This window comes from Aythya ferina (genome assembly GCF_964211825.1).
Source record: "Aythya ferina genome assembly, chromosome: 2".
Lineage (NCBI taxonomy): Eukaryota > Metazoa > Chordata > Aves > Anseriformes > Anatidae > Aythya > Aythya ferina.
In genome coordinates this window covers 102,737,582-102,753,539 of record NC_140297.1, presented here as the reverse complement: position 1 = coordinate 102,753,539, position 15,958 = coordinate 102,737,582, and the positions used below count along the sequence as shown (strand labels likewise).

The 15,958-nt window shown below is 34.9% G+C and overlaps 1 protein-coding gene across 13 annotated transcripts in view; it reads left to right on the top strand.

Annotated features, from left to right (window-relative positions):
* Window positions 1–2,509: 2,509 nt before the first annotated feature.
* The window catches only part of CCDC102B (coiled-coil domain containing 102B), a 172,995-nt gene continuing 159,546 nt past the window's right edge, over window positions 2,510–15,958 (top strand). For 7 of the 13 annotated variants that reach the window (XM_084511403.1, XM_084511393.1, XM_084511405.1 and 4 more), the window contains exon 1: window positions 2,510–2,604. The gene's annotated coding sequence lies outside the window, so the exon portion shown is untranslated. Of the gene's footprint in view, window positions 2,612–2,888; window positions 2,910–8,775; window positions 8,853–13,791; window positions 13,812–15,510; window positions 15,535–15,958 lie in introns of those variants that run through there. The other 6 variants (XM_084511399.1, XM_084511404.1, XM_084511398.1 and 3 more) reach the window with 6 other exon arrangements.

The window sequence follows — 15,958 nt, the reverse complement described above, 5'->3', positions numbered from 1 at the left end:
TACCTAATGATTTCTAGGAAGACAGCTGTGATGGTTTTACTCAGTTGGGCAGCACAAGTCCACCACAACCACTCTCCCACTGCCCCTCCTCAGAGGAAAATGGGGAGAAAATACAATGAAAAGAGCTTATGGGTTGAGATGAGGACAGGGAGAACACTCACCAATTATTGCCACAGGCAAATCAGACTCAACAAAGTAAGATTAATGTTATTTATTACCTACTACTAACAAGCTAGAGCAGTGAGAAACTAAAAACAAACTAAAAAACACCTTCCCTCCATCCACCCTCTTCTACCTCCACCCCTTGAGCAGTGCAGAGGAACAGGTTATGGGGGCTGTGGTCAGTCCCTAACACTTTGTCTCCGCCGCTCCTTCATGGTCACTCTCTGCCCCTGCTCTACATGGGGTCCCTCCCACGGGACGCTGTCCTTCCCAAACCGATCATGTGTGGGCTGCCCACAGCAGTTCTTCAAGAACTGTTCCCACATGGCTCTGTACTGCGGGGTCCATCCATCCCCCAGGAGCAAACTGCTCCAGCACGGGTCCCCCACAGGCAGCAGCTCCCCCCAGATCCCCTGCTCCCGCATGGGCTCCTCTCCACGGCCTTGGAGATTGTATTGTAAAACAAAAAATTGTATTGTAAAACAAAACAATTACAAGCCTAAAGGTTAAATGGCCAAATCAGACCAAACGGAGATTATATTTGCAACTAAGAATAGCTGGGTATTCCATTTTTGAAGTAAACATTTGCAATTACTTTTCAAATCTAGCTATGATATTAAGTTCCTTGCTGTCTTTCCCTAGTAGTTTTCTAGTTTCATGCAGGTTTGCAATCCACAAGCTTATTTAGTATGAAAAGTTTTTGTTTGCCTTTGTAAATTTGACTTTCTCTCCAAAGTCAATGAATTATTGCATTTACAATTTATTTCTTTTAAGTTTATAAAATGTGCCACCTATGTGATCCGTACAATTTCACATGGTAACTTCGCAAATTTAATCTGTATTTTTAAATTAAATTTGAATATACCTATAACAATGGCATAAAATCAAGATTCCTCCAAGACTTGGTGAGTACGACAGGTGCAACAGAACGGAACCTGAGATGTCATTCTAGCTTTACTATTGGCCTACCATGTGCTTCCCTACCCTTCCCCCCCAAAAAAAAAAAAAAAAAAAAAAAAGATATTTGCAGCAGTTAGTAGTACTCTTCACAGTGTCATATTGATTTTTATTTTTTAATTTTATTTATTTCAAGGGGGAGGGGGAAATAGAGGCATAAATCCTCTGTTAAAAAACTTCACTTCTGAAGGCATTTTCAGTTCTGATGCAAGTTACTTAACTTCCTCTCAGATAAAATGACTGCGTATCAATTTCTTTAGGAATTGCAAAATCGTCTGAGTAAGGGCAATGGAACAGACTTCTTGGTTGCAGGCAGAAATTGCAGTAAGAGTAGAATGGTGGGAAGTGAGGTCTGCATCTTATGAATGGGTTGAAATGTGGTTAGTTACAAATGAATAACATACAATGTAAGTTATGATGTGTACATAACTTGATTTAAAAAATGTGAATTGATTTCCTACAGTAGGGATAATGGAGTATAGCCAGAGAGTATTCTAGTGGGAGATGCGATATATGTGGCTGAAGGAGCCATGGAATATGTATAAAGTAGCTGTTGCCTTATTTTATTGTTTATATATGTATATATAGAGACACACAAATTTGATACAGGCTTTTAAATTTATTTATTTTTGTTATTATTTTCATAGAAATACCTAGGTCCCTCCTGTAATTCCCCTCCCCCCCCCTTTTTTTAACTGAATGCCCTTTGTCTCCAATCAGTGCAGTAGATTTTGTGAATCAGATTGATCAGAGAATCCTCTTAGTTAAATGAAGTCTTGTAGCCATAGCTACTACTCACAATGAAGACTTCTACAGTGATGAAAAGGTGATGAAATGTTAATAGGGAAGTAGAATTATACTCCTAAAACTTATAAGAGCCCTGGCTTCTCAGTCTGAGATTATGATATATGAATTGTCAGTATTTTATATATGATTTTTTTTTTTTTTATAATTGAAAATATTTAGCTGTTCAGAGCTATAGCAAATCATATGAACTGCAACAAACCGTATCAGCTTTATACCTCTAGGACCTGCCATATAGTTGGCCAGGAAATCTGCATAAGAGCAAGAAGTAACATACGAATCCACCCAGTCTGGGTGCATGTGCTTAATTACTACAGTTAGAATAATTAATTTAGGCTTTTGCATAACCCTTAGGCGACTGGGGTCATAGTCTTCAGTTTAGAAAGGTAAGGAGGAATATAAATAGAAGAAAGTAATACTTAGTGAAGAACAACATGGAAAAATGTTTTATTTGGGATAAATGACTTGCACATAAAGGAAAAATGTTGTGGTTTTAGTTTTGATAAAGCCTGACCAATGGGGAGTCATTTTCAAGTTACTGTGGAGTGGCCCTAATGTTGTAAATAATCCTGTTGGCCAAGTCCCAGTACAGTGTAGATGAGAAAAGGATGCAGGAAATTCTGTTGTTTACACATGTCTCTGTAACACTGAGAAGCGAGAGGAGCCCAGAAAACCCAGAGGGTAAGGGGTAAGATTGGGGGCTTATTACTTATTCTTATATTTCTCATTTGCTACAGAGTATGGGTTACTTTCATACTGATAGTAGGGAAAAAAATGGTCTGAAATACCCAGCAAAGTACTGAAGATCAGGAAACAGTTATTTGAAGTATGTAGCTGAGTTAGATTTAGCTAGATATTTCTCTCCTTTCCTTTCACTACTGCTGGGTAATATTAATCCTAACACCCTATTACATAGGGTAAAACATAAAACATAGAGGTTGTTATTATTGTTTTTCAGATATAGAAGGGTACTTTTTTACAACAAGGTAAGTTTTTTAAATTTTCAAAGCGGTATTTTGTTAAATGTTTATTTCTTATTTTTGATTTAGAAGTTAATACAAATACTGAGACTTCAAGACATATTGTTTCAGTGCTGAAATCCTTTTTTAAATCACTGTGAAATACATCTTTAACAGGATATGCTGGAATAAGAAAAACTTTAGTAATTTTCAACAGTTATTGGTAGTATAAACCTAAAGTGCCATAATAATTCTGTTATGAGTTTGCAGCTGTTCATATTGCATTTTGTTCTTAGAAGTAGTGTTTTCACAGTGTTTCTCTTTTCATAAATTCATCTAATGAGATTAATATCCTAATAATCCTAATTTTCTTCAGAAAATATCTGAGGATAGGATAAGAAAAAAGTGTATGTAGGGAGAGGTGTTCTTAGCTATATGACATTATAATAATGCAATGAAATATGGCTTATTAATACTATGGCTTGTTGATGTGGGACAAATATTTTAGTTTGTCGCTATTTGAAAGGTTAACATACCAGATGGTGTGAGAGTATATGGATGCCCCATTAGCAATGAGAAAAGGCCAAATTTCAAAAGTAATTCTGTTCAGTTTAATATAGCAAATAGAACTAACAGAATGTCCAGTTAACTGCATTTTATTTTTCTCACTTCACACTGATTCTTAAAGCCATTTTGTAAAGCAGACTCTGCTATGCATAATCTCATTGCTAGAAGCCTAACTCTTGTTCTAGATCATCCGTGTGTTAGAAAACTTTCATTTTGGGATCTTTTTCTGAATTTACTTTTTTGGATAATATATTGAAGATTAAAGTATTTCTATAAAATATTAGGTATCAGTGGAATTAGTCATACCTACATCCAAAACAAAACAAAACAAAACAAAAACAAAAAACAAACAAACAAACAAACAAAAAAACATTTCAGAGAATTCTCAAAAACCTTTGAGTGGAAAAAATAATGAAATAACATGTCTGTCATTTTTACGTACGTGCACATAGCCTGCTTTTTATTAAGGCCAGATTTCTAAATTAGATCTAAAGTATTGGTATTTACTTCAGGTAAAACTGAGAAATAAATTCATCAGAAAATTAATAATTTAAAGCAGCTGGTAATAAGCAGACTTAAATCATTGTAGTTAACTTCAGCACCAAGAGGGGTGGATCTTGAAATCATTTAAAACATACAAATTTATTATTCTACTGGTTGGCTAATCTGTGGGTTGAAGAGACTAGCAGTTGTTATCCATAAAAATAATTCTATACTAACTATTATTCCACTAATATCTGCAGAATTTATCAACACAAATTTTCATGTTCCACATTGCTTTTTGTAAGAATAAAATTACTTGTCTCCTACCACTTTTACTGCACAAATTTTAGTTGGTGCTTTTCCTCTGAAATATAATAGACAAGTACCTATGGAGAGTAAGGGCAACTTTCTATCAGGAAAAAACTATTTTTTTCCTAGTGCAAATTTTAATTCAACTAGCTATATTTTTGTAGCTGTAAATATTGTAACAATGAAGTACATATTATTTTAAATTTAAATGTTGCTTTCTACTTTTTTTTTTTAATTATATGTCAATTGCTGATAAATGAAGAAGTCATTACAGCAGTACAATTGAATAAAGTATTGTCAGCATTCCAAGGGGGAAAAAAAAAAAGGAAGTCAAACTAACTTTCAGGCTACGTTAATTGTTTATGTAAACAAGCATATGTATCGTGTGCTTTAAAGTGTATAAAACTAAATCTTGTCATTGTTGGGTTTGATTTCATCCACTTGCAAACAAGCACCTGAACACTCTGCCACCAAGTTTAATATGTATAATATATATATATATATATGTATATATAATTAATAATTATACTTGTGTGACACTTTTTATTAACTTTTCTGTTCCAAGGATTTGTTCTGTTCTGTTTGTGTGATCCAATAGAAGAATACTTAAGAGAGTATGAAATTTGGCTCCCTAGAGGATACCTAGAGATTACAGAGGAGGAAGCAGTTCCTTCTGACTCTAAATTGTTTATATAGAAACCTATATAAAGGTGTCTGTTAATATAGACACCTATATAAGGGTTCCTGTTCCTAACGTCATTATCATTACTGGGAGTCTGATTATACAGTACTATGCACTCCAAAAGTGTGATCCATCTCATTAAGTAGGTGGTAAAGCAATTACCTTTCTATGATGGAGTTCCAAGCAAACTGCATTTGGAAACAGCAGTTTTAAAGGAAATCCTATGGAAAACAGAAATAAGCACTTTATTTGCATTTATGTTAAATTACATTGTAGCAAAATGGAGAACAGAAAGTAAACAACAAACTCTTGAATAACTCTGAAATTGAAGTGATCAACTTCAGTTTGTGTGCTTTGTTTTCCTAGCATGGATTGATTCATAACTCTTATGCCTATAAATTCTGAGTCCATCTCTGCAAGGATTGTCTAGACTCCTTTTTCTTACACGCTTTCTTACACGCTTTCTTACACACTTTCTTTCTCAACTTTGAATCTTTTGCTCTACTAACTTAAAGAGTTATAACCGTAATTGAAAACCGAACATTAATCTCATGCATTTTCAAGGGCTGCTTTAATGTCAAAGATTTTCCTGCATTCCCAAAACAGGTCTTTATCATGGCTAAAATTATATCTGGTAAGCTTCTATATCAGAAAAAAAAAATCCAAATTAGTTCATAAACAACACTTTTATGGTTATTAATAGTCCATTTATGTTGTACAGACCCTTACCGGACTTTTATTTTCCAAGTTGTTAAAAGACCATTTTACTTTTTTTTTTTTATTTTTATTTTTTAATAAAAATTGTACAAGTAAGATGCTTCTTTATTTAACTGACATGACAAGAAGATATATCAATATATGGAAACTATTTTATCTTTGAATTAACTTCCTTTTAAAGCATTATAGAAACCATATTCCACATTCATTTGGAAAAGCAGTTCTCTGAGCAAAGTATGCTTTTACTCCTGTTCTTATTAGTCCTTTTAGTAATATATTATTGACTGACTTATTGTGAAAATTATCTTCCTTGAACAGCCTGATTCTCGCTGCTCATGCTGCTATGAGTATTCTAGGTCTGATTGACATTAGGTTAAATTAAATGAGTTTCATGGACGAAGCTCGCTGAAAGCTCTTCTTTATTTTTTTTTTTTATTGATATTATTATTTTTAATGTATTTTCAGTTTACTTGAAGGTTTCTTCATAACTTCTGTAGGTATCATCTTTTGACAAAAAGATGCTACCCTGTCCTCTGTCTGAAGCACAATATTCAAAAGAAAGTACACAGGAGGATCTAGCCTCAGTAACCATTATGTATACAATTAATTTTTCCTCTTTAGTTATGACTACACATGGACATTCCATTGGCACTGGGAAGATAAAGAAATATGCTTTTTTTTTTTTTTTTTTTTAATGAATTTAAGTGAACCCTACCACAAAATATATGCTACTTCATGGATTACTGTAAAAACAGTAGAATGATGGGTTTAGTGGGTTGTATTGGTGGTAGAGGAGCCTCTACCACCATGTAAAAGAGCCATGGTACAATCACATGTTGGACCATGTGATCTTGGAGGTCTTTTCCAAACTTAATGATTCTATGATTCTCTGATGGCTTTTGCAAAAATATAAATTTTCTCTTAAGTACATTTCTGTCAAAAAAAAAGACTTAGTGAAGTTGGAGCCATCACAAGGTTCTATGTTACAGTTTTAAATACCACCAACCCTTGAACTGTTGAAAGACAAAATATTATTGGTGTTAAAATACTACAGTGGAAAAGATCAATTGAGAATAAGTACATGTAAATGTACAAGAAGTAATCTCTTTTTAAAGAAAAGTATTTATAGACAATTACGGAAGGGATGGCTTCTAAAACTATTCTGGTAAATCTGAGTAGATCTATTCACATCAGAATTTTGTTAATTCGTATAAAACTGTAACAGAGTAGTTGAACAAGCCAAGAGGATGTGCTCTGACCCAGAGAAAACAAAGCATTTTTGAACATTCTTACTTGTCTGCTTATGTGGGTGGGAAAACCATTAGTTTCCAGAATGACTCTGAGCCATATTTTGAAGAAAAGTTGTTTTGTGTCTTAATAAGTGTTGGAATGTTTTATCTGAAGCAATGCATCATGTATCTGTGATTAATTTTCCCTACTGCCAACATTATGAAACTACATTTGAAAGTAGGTCATGTTTATGTAGATAAAGATCATAAATATTTACAGTTATAAGGCAATTATTTCTTATCTCTGATATCAGAAGGAAAATACTTTTTAGATGCTGTCAAGAATAATAATAATAATAAAAATAGAATCAAGAATTGATCAAAATATAAACAAAATTAAAAACTTAACTTTTGTTAAGACATTTAGTGGATATGCCTCTACTTCCTCACATTTAAAACAAAAACGCCCACTCAGTGTCATTTTGTAAGTAGGCAAGAAAAAATGCCTGTAAATGACAGTGAATCTATCCAGTCTAAAGTTACTTTGCAATAGTGTTGCATAAAAAAAAAAAAAAGGCAATGTGATAAGAAGCTTATGATGGTTTTTTTTTTTTTTTTTTTTTTAATAACAAAGCTTCTCCATACATTTAAGTGATATTGTTTACTGTATATGGCTGAACAGGTGTCAATTTTTGTTCTGACCTGATTCTTGTTCAGCAAAGTACTGTTCAAGGTGACTGAAAAATCTCTAATCTTCATTGGTCTGTTTCCTTTTTGAAACTGAAAGGAACCCACTGACCTGATCTATAGACCAATATGAAAAAATGTAATCAAAACCAGATCTTCTCCAAAGTCCTCAGTACTGCTTGGGAAAAGCTGACCATTTTGGTTATACCTGATCATGACCTACAGGGGCTCTCAGATCAGTGAGATTAATTTAACATTTTAAAATAAACAAGTAATGCATTACATAGTAGAATGCTCATGTTAGTAATGTCTGGGAAAGGAAACCAACCACTGACAACATGCTCGTGACACAATGATCTTTGGTCTGAATAGTTAACCTTAAGCTTATTTAAAGTTTACTTGAATATATTTGTTTTAGTTATCACATTAATTAACAGGCTTCCTAGATGAAAATGGACAGATGAATTAAATATTTTTAACTTTGATTTTCACTTAATACTGGCTTTAATAGTTTAAAATTAAAAAAAAAATATGTTTAAAACCAGTTATAAATGTCATGTCGAAAGGCAGATCTAGCCTTGTGGATAATGCATGTCTTAGATATTACTGCCACACATCTCTGGAGCCTTCCCTCTTTCTGAAAAGTTCAATCCACAAAAGGATAGCCTTCTGGCACAGCATAGGTCATCATCTGTATAAGCAGGATCGTACATGTATGTGCTGGCTGAGCTGCATGTGGTGTGGTAACACACTGACAACTGTGCCTCTGTGTGAAGTCTTCTGAGATTCTTTGCCACTGACCACCACCAAATGGCTCTGCTGCCACTGAGCTGAACAACATTAGAAGCTACCTGCTTAGCCTACACATTCAACTAAATGGGCTATGACTGTTATTCATTTCAGTGTGGGTTAAGAAATATGTGTCACATTCAGTGAGGGTTTAAACTAATTTACTCAATTTTCTGTGAAAACAAAGGAGGAAGACTTATGCACTGGGTTGTTCTTTGCCTCTTCTGTGGAACTGTTGAAAAAAATAATAAGAAACACTTTAAATGTCAATAACAGTGAATCTCCTTGTGTCTGAATAGCAATTGCTGAAGAGCATTGGTGGTAGGCCTTTTGGTTTCAAAGGAAGTTTATCAAAGTAAATTTATGTTGGTGGTTTGTGAAATTCTTTTCCTCTTCTCCTCCCCAATAACCTCAGCCTCTTAAAAAACAGGCAAACAATGAAAAATAGGCAAGAAAAGCATGACTTCAACAACAGCAACTTTCTCTTCAATAACAGTATCAAAAATGGTAAGGAATAATTTTCTTTTAAATTATTACATACAAAGATGTTAAAATTAAGATTACATAACAGGAGATATCCTGGGATAACAGGAACTTAATTGCATTTATTGCCAAATAAGAGCAGTCTTTGTTTGTGAATGTGTGTTATATTATTGCTCCTTTTTTAATTACTTAAGGAAAATATTTTTATTTCAGGTTTATATTGCATTTTAGATGTGATTTATCACTGCAGCCATCAGTGTGCTGCAGCAGATGGATTTCTGAACTAGGGATTAAAGAGACTGAGAATTGGAAAGAGGGGAAAATCATCTAGAAATTTGAGTAGCGAACACAGGTGTGCTTTATGTTTTCTAATTTTGATTTTTCTAATTGTAAAATTCAACTAGAAGTGAGATTTTTAGGAACCACTCTGTATCAAGTATTTTGTACTTAAAGAAGGTAACTGATTGTGTTATTAGTATTGTTAGATCATTATCAGCAATAGTATTGTAAAATAAATAAATAAACACTTCCCAGAAGAAAACCTCAGGCTCCCCGGTAAACTTCCTCCCCAAAAAAATCAGAAACCTCTACATAGCTCTGATAAGTTAATGTTTTTGTTCATGCCAGATGTTCTTTCATATGCTCAAAGTGAGCATACACTAAATATCTGCACTAAGTATCATCTGCACCAATCCAGCCTTTGCATGAGTTAACCCAGGTTTTCAGGTCACTTAACTCATCAGAACATCCTGAAGATTATAATAATCAAAGAAAGTTTAACTATCCAGTAGGAACTCTACATCCTGGGGAAGATTGATCATGAGTTGTTGCAGAGGGAGAAGCCTCCTAATGTTATCAGTCAAGCTTGCAAAATGGGAAGCCCTAGGTCAGCTGTCAGGTAAGAGGGAAACCTACACAGCTGGAGCCCTCAACATTAGTTTTAAATGAGAAATACATACAAGTCCAAATGGACTGACCTCCAACATGGCTTATCTCTAATGCTTGTTTCTGTTCTAGGAAACTGTTTTTTTTTTTTTTTGTTTGTTTGTTTGTTTTGTTTTGTTTTCCCAGAATGATCTAATTATACAACTTTTTCAAGTGTAGTGGCTGAGAAGTGAATATTGATACTACAGGCTCAAATGCATAGAAGTTAAGGTTGATATATTATGAAGGTTTGTAATCAAACATAATATTCCTGTGTGGAAAACTTACTGCAAATTATTTAAAGCAGTATTTCAGAGTTTCTTTTGGCCTTATGGGTAGTAAATGACAACATCTGTATTTGCAAATATTTATGTTGCAAGTATTTAGGATTTGAACACAACTTCAAAGACATAAGAGATATTAGCTTACCAAAATAATTTTCTTGAGGGTTGAGGTTTCTGTTCAAGTTGGGACTGTTGCTGGATGTTATGAAAAATGATGTGTGAATTTCTCTGATATCTAATTTCAGTGCTTTTTCTTTGAACTTTGACTTTCTACCCAGTCACTTTGTTTTAGTAATGTTTTAGGAGTTAAATTATTGGTGAAAATGTACTCCATCTGTCAAAGCTATTGGAAAAATTTCAACAGATTCAAAAATGATAACTAGGTGTGAAGAATAAAAATTAAAAGATAAAAAAGATATAAAAGATAAAAAGCAATCATGCTGTTTGTAACTTGGGTTATTATTAGCCTCTTTCCTCAACCAATTTACAAAGTCTTTACAAAGATTTATGTGGGTTATAAATGTACTCAGACATAGGGAAACCAAAACAACCTACTGAATGCATCATATTACCCTAAAATGGAATAGAAACTGTATCCATGACAGTAACCTGCTATAACAGTAATTACTTACAAAGTATTATGAAAGTTATTGAGCATTGACGTCTTATCATCTAATTTAGGACAAAATTTTAGTTACGAAAAGAACATCACATTAAGTGCTTCTGTTTTCTGTTACTGCTTCCAACTGTTGGCACCTCGTGTCCTACTATAACTTCAAAGAGCAACGTTTCTTTACCTAGATATATTTCTTTTATTTAATACTGGAAGAAAAAAATAAGGTACTTAGACTTAGACTTCCACGGTCAAATTATCCTATTGGCCTACAAAACCTATATTTTACAGAAGCAATTCACACATTGAGAGACATAATATAACCCATAATTTTCACAGGAATCATAGTGGATGTAATAGTTTCAAAAACAAACAAACAAAAAAAACAAACACAAAAATCAGTCCAAATATAATGTTTTGTGGAACTTTATGGAAAATTAAATGCTTCCTTCAAGTCACTATTTGTTGCTCTAACAGATACATCTATTCTATATTGTTTCCACCTGTGTTTAGGAGAATTGACCATTAGTCTGGAATCTGGGAATACCTGTTTATCTTTATACTCCATTTTTTTCACACACAGTTCTGTATGTTCACAGTTTGTGTTGGCAGAACAGGTTTACCTGGAAAAAGCTGGGGTTTATACACAACCCTCTTTATTCTCTTTTGTTATCCTTTAAAACTGTGGTCTACCAGGGCCCTCACTGGAGCTGAAATAAAACTATTAGTTTGCTTCTAATGCAATTAGCTTAGGAAGTGACGAAGAGGAACAGAAGAAAGTTTTTTGTCATCACAGAATGGTTTGGGCTGGAAGGGATATTAAGGACTATTCAACTTCCTTGTATAGGGATACCTCTCATTACACCAGGTTACTTGAACACTTTCAGTGATGGGACATCCACAACTGCTCCAGCCAGTCTTTTCCAATGTCTCACTACCCTTACCCTGAAGAATTTCTTCCTACTATCTAATCTAAATCTACCCTCTTTTGGCTTAAAGATATTACTCCTTGTTCTATCACTATACTCCCTGACAAAGTGTTCCTCCACAGCTTTTTTGTAGGCCCTGTTTAGGTACTTGAAGACTGCTGTAAGATCTTCCAGGAGCCTTCTCTTCTCCAGGCTGAGTAAACCCAACTCTCTTCATAGGAGAGCTGCTCCAGACTTCTGAGCATCTCCATGGCCTTCCTCTGAACTTCCTTTAACAGGACCAGGTCTTTCTTTTGCTGCAGGCCCCAGAGCTGAATACAGCACTCCTGGTGGGGTCTCATGAGAGCAGAGTACAGGGGGAGAATAACCTCCCTTAATCTGCTAGGTACACTTCTTTTCATGCAGCCCCATGATATGTTTGGGTTCTGGGCTGTGTTATAAATTCCGAGTCAATTTAGCTTTATGAGATTTTTTTTGGGGGGGTCAATAAAAGGCAAGCAAACAGCGCTGGGTGCGTGGGGAGTCTGGGCTCCTCCAACACACACACACATTACATCAGGCAGCTGGTTTTTATGCTCCTAGGCATATTCATTACTACTACATATTCATTACTACTTCTAGAAAAGGCAGGGTTATTGTAATTAGTTCCCGGAATCCAAACCCTCCCACTTGTTGTCGACGGAAGGAAGACACAGACGCTCAATATGAGTGAACAGTGAACTTCAACTTTAATGGATAGCTCAGTCGCCTTTTATCTAGTTCAAACATAATCAACTCATACATATTGCAAAAACTAAGCTCAGGATTGGCTAACATTTCCCGCTCTTTTCAGGTAGTTCCTCCTTCTTTTAGCCACCATCCCGCCTTAGGGACTTTCCCCATCGCTCAAGGGCATCGTGTCCTTGAGCCTGATTGGCTCTCAGCCAGCTGCGTACGTGCCAGACTCATGTGAGTTGAGTACGGTACTTTACTAGCCCATTGCCTCCTAACTGCCCAACATCCACGTGTCCTATTTCACTTAACCATTCCTCCACACCCACTGGTGCATGCGTATGTCTCCAGTAGTCCCTCTGGGGGTCTCTTGTGCTGTCTCTTGTGCTGAAGGCTCGTAGTCTTCCTCCCAGGCTTTTTCCTTGTCCTTCTCCTTTGTCCTTCTTGGCTGGATATCAGAGACTTATGTAGCGTCCCATGCAATAGTCACAATAGTTAGCAGTTATTCTGAAACCCACTAGATATCAGAGACTCAAGGTTTACCCTTCAAACCATCTATTGACATGAATTGTTGGAACATTCTTTACAGCTGCAAGCATATGTTACTTGCTCATGATGAGTTTTTCAGAACCCCCAAGTCCTTCTCTGCAGGGCTGCTCTCTATCCACTCACCACCCACCCTGTATTTGTGCTTGGAATTACTCCAACCAAGGTGCAGGGGCCTTGTTGAGCTGCATATTATTTGCACGGGAAAATAACAAGTCTTGAACCTGTCAAGGTCCCTCTGGATGGGGGACACTTCCTTCCAGTGCATTGACCACACCACTCAATTTAGTATTGTTGAGACACTAGGTTAGTGTGCACTCAGTCCCATTATCCATGTTGCCAACTATGTTAAATAGTACTATTTCCAATACCAACCCCTTAGGAATGCTGCAGTCTCCACCTGGACCTTTACCTCACATAAGAATCGGAGTCCATCCCTGAGAATAATTAGTCATGATCTGTGGATCTTTTCTCAGAAAGGAGGAGAAATATGTCAAGATGAAAAACAAAACAATACACTAATCTTTCAAAAGGATTTGGATTTGAACAATCTGCTGCCCTTCTACCTCAAGAAAATCTAAGTTATGTGAAATACAATGTAACAGTTCTTAGTCACAAAGAATAGTTCTTTATTTTATAGTATTTTGGGGGGGATTCAACTTTTCTTCATCTTTGCTCATACTTAACTGATTAAATGTCTCTGGTTTTGCATATGTCCAATGTCTTTTTTTACAGGTTGCCCTTTGACTCTAGAGTATCCAAGTATTAAAGTATTACAAATTTTAAGTACTTAGTCTATGTTTATAGACTCAAGTTTTATCTGGCTTGGGAGGAGCATATATTCCTTTGAGCTTCTCTTATTTTAAGAACTTTTTTTTTTTTTCTTTGTGTGCCAGCATTTCTATTCCTTTGTTTTTTTTGGAAACAAGGAGCCTGTACACTTGCAATAATAGATGTGGGAAAGACAAAAAACTGTGTAAGTTGCTAAACACAATCACGCTTTATATCTCAAGATATTTTATATTTTTTTCTAAAATGTATGTATTTGTTTCATGGATGAGTGCATAGATCCTGATGTGTTTCATAAATCCAATAAAAAGATATAACTTAGAAATTAGAGATATGGGGGAGTAGAGCCTAGCTGTCTTAAAAATGTCACTGTTATCTGTTGCATACCTTGTAGTGTTTTTTTGTTTGTTTGTTTTTAATCTTAAATGGAAACAAGAAAATTGCAAGAAAATACATTACTGCCCTTGAATAACAAATAAAGATAATTTAACTGTCCTTTTGAAACAGGTAGTCTGGGTTTTTCTTTCAATCACTAGAGTGAAAATTGTTTAAATAGGAAAATAGTTCAGAGAAAATCTTTTCCATATGTCACTGAATTCTTACAGAAGCATAACATAGTCTTATTTTTTTCTGTGTGTGAGAGAATTCTGATGCTAATCACAAGAATGATTTTTTATTTACAATATGATGTTTTTATTAATGTTAATTGCCATATTGAAAGCAAATGTGTTCTGCGCATAATCTGCTGCTGGATTTTAAAAGTTCAATAATTGAGTTTGTTAGAACAAAGTTCCAAAGCATATATACGTCCACATGAAAAACATGTTAATTATTATTTTTATTTATTTATTTATTTGCAGTAACAGTTATTCCATTAAGATTACAAAATAACTTTATTTTTAAAAATACATTAACTGGAAGAGTTGTAGATGTCAAAAATGTGGAGATACTTACTATTTGTGGTAACAATTGGGATATGCTGCTTCTAGGATTAGTGTTTTCACAGGATCCTCTACTCCTTATATAGTGGTTTTCAAGCCATTTATCTGCAAGTTATATATTCAAAAAGATTAAAAACTCTTGATTCGTTCTTGTTCCTTGGCTGTTACAGCAGTGTTGTTAGGAGAGGTGGACATACACAGCTCCTCCTAAATTGCACTTCTCAGAGAATGATGAGGTTAGAGGGGATGACAAGAGTTCACCCAATCCAAGCCCTGTGCTTGAAGCAGGTCAAATAGTGCAGATTACTCAGGGTTTATATACATCACATAATTTCTTCCAAGAGAAATTTCTGTTTTATCTGTCAGAGTGAAAGCTGTTGTTGTTGTTATTATTATTATTATTATCAATTAATAATATATTATAATGATTATAATATAATAATTATAATTATATATTATGTATAATAATATAATAATCATACTTATAATAATATAATATTTAATAAATTATAATATTAATGAAATTAATAAATTATAATATAATTAAAAGTATAAACAATAATAAATATAAATTAATAATAATAATAATAATAATAATAATAATAATAATAATAATAATAATGTCCTGGTTTCAGTTAGAACAGAATTAATTTTCTTCCTAGTAGCTGGTGGAATGCTGTGTTTTGGCTTAGGATGAGAAGAGTGCTGATAACACCCCGATGTTTTAATTGTTGCAGAGCAGTGCTTATACCAAGCCAAGGACATCTCAGCCTTTTGCTCTGTCCTGCCAACAGGCAGGCTGGGGGTGCAGTAAGAGCTGGGAGGGGACAGACCCAGGACAGGTGACCCAGACTAGCCAAAGGGGTATTCCATAGCATCTGACGTCATGCTAAACAATATATAGGGGTGGCTAGCCGGGGCGAGGGGGCCGGACTGCTCGGGGTTAGGCTGGGCATCGGTCAGCGGGTGGTGAGCAATTGCATTGTGCATCACTTGTTTGTACATATTATTATTACTTTCCTATTATCACCATTGTATCATTATTATTATTATTGTTATTATTATTTTGTTATTATTATTTTCCTGTCTTATTAAACTGTCTTTATCTCAACTCACGGGCTTCACTTTCCATTTCTCTCCCCCATCCCAGAGAGGGAGGGGGGAGGGTGAGCGAACGGCTGCGTGGTATTTAGCTGCCGGCCGGGTTAAACCACGACAAATAATAATAATAATAATAATAATTCCCTCCCCTCCTCTTTCTTCTCTTTCCTGAAAAGCTTCCCTAAATTTTCCTTAAAGTGGGGCAGGACCACTTCCACTTGGAACTGTAAATCTTATTTCAGACGTTGGAGTAGTTTATGGGGAAGGATAGGAGATGAGGATAAACTGTCAA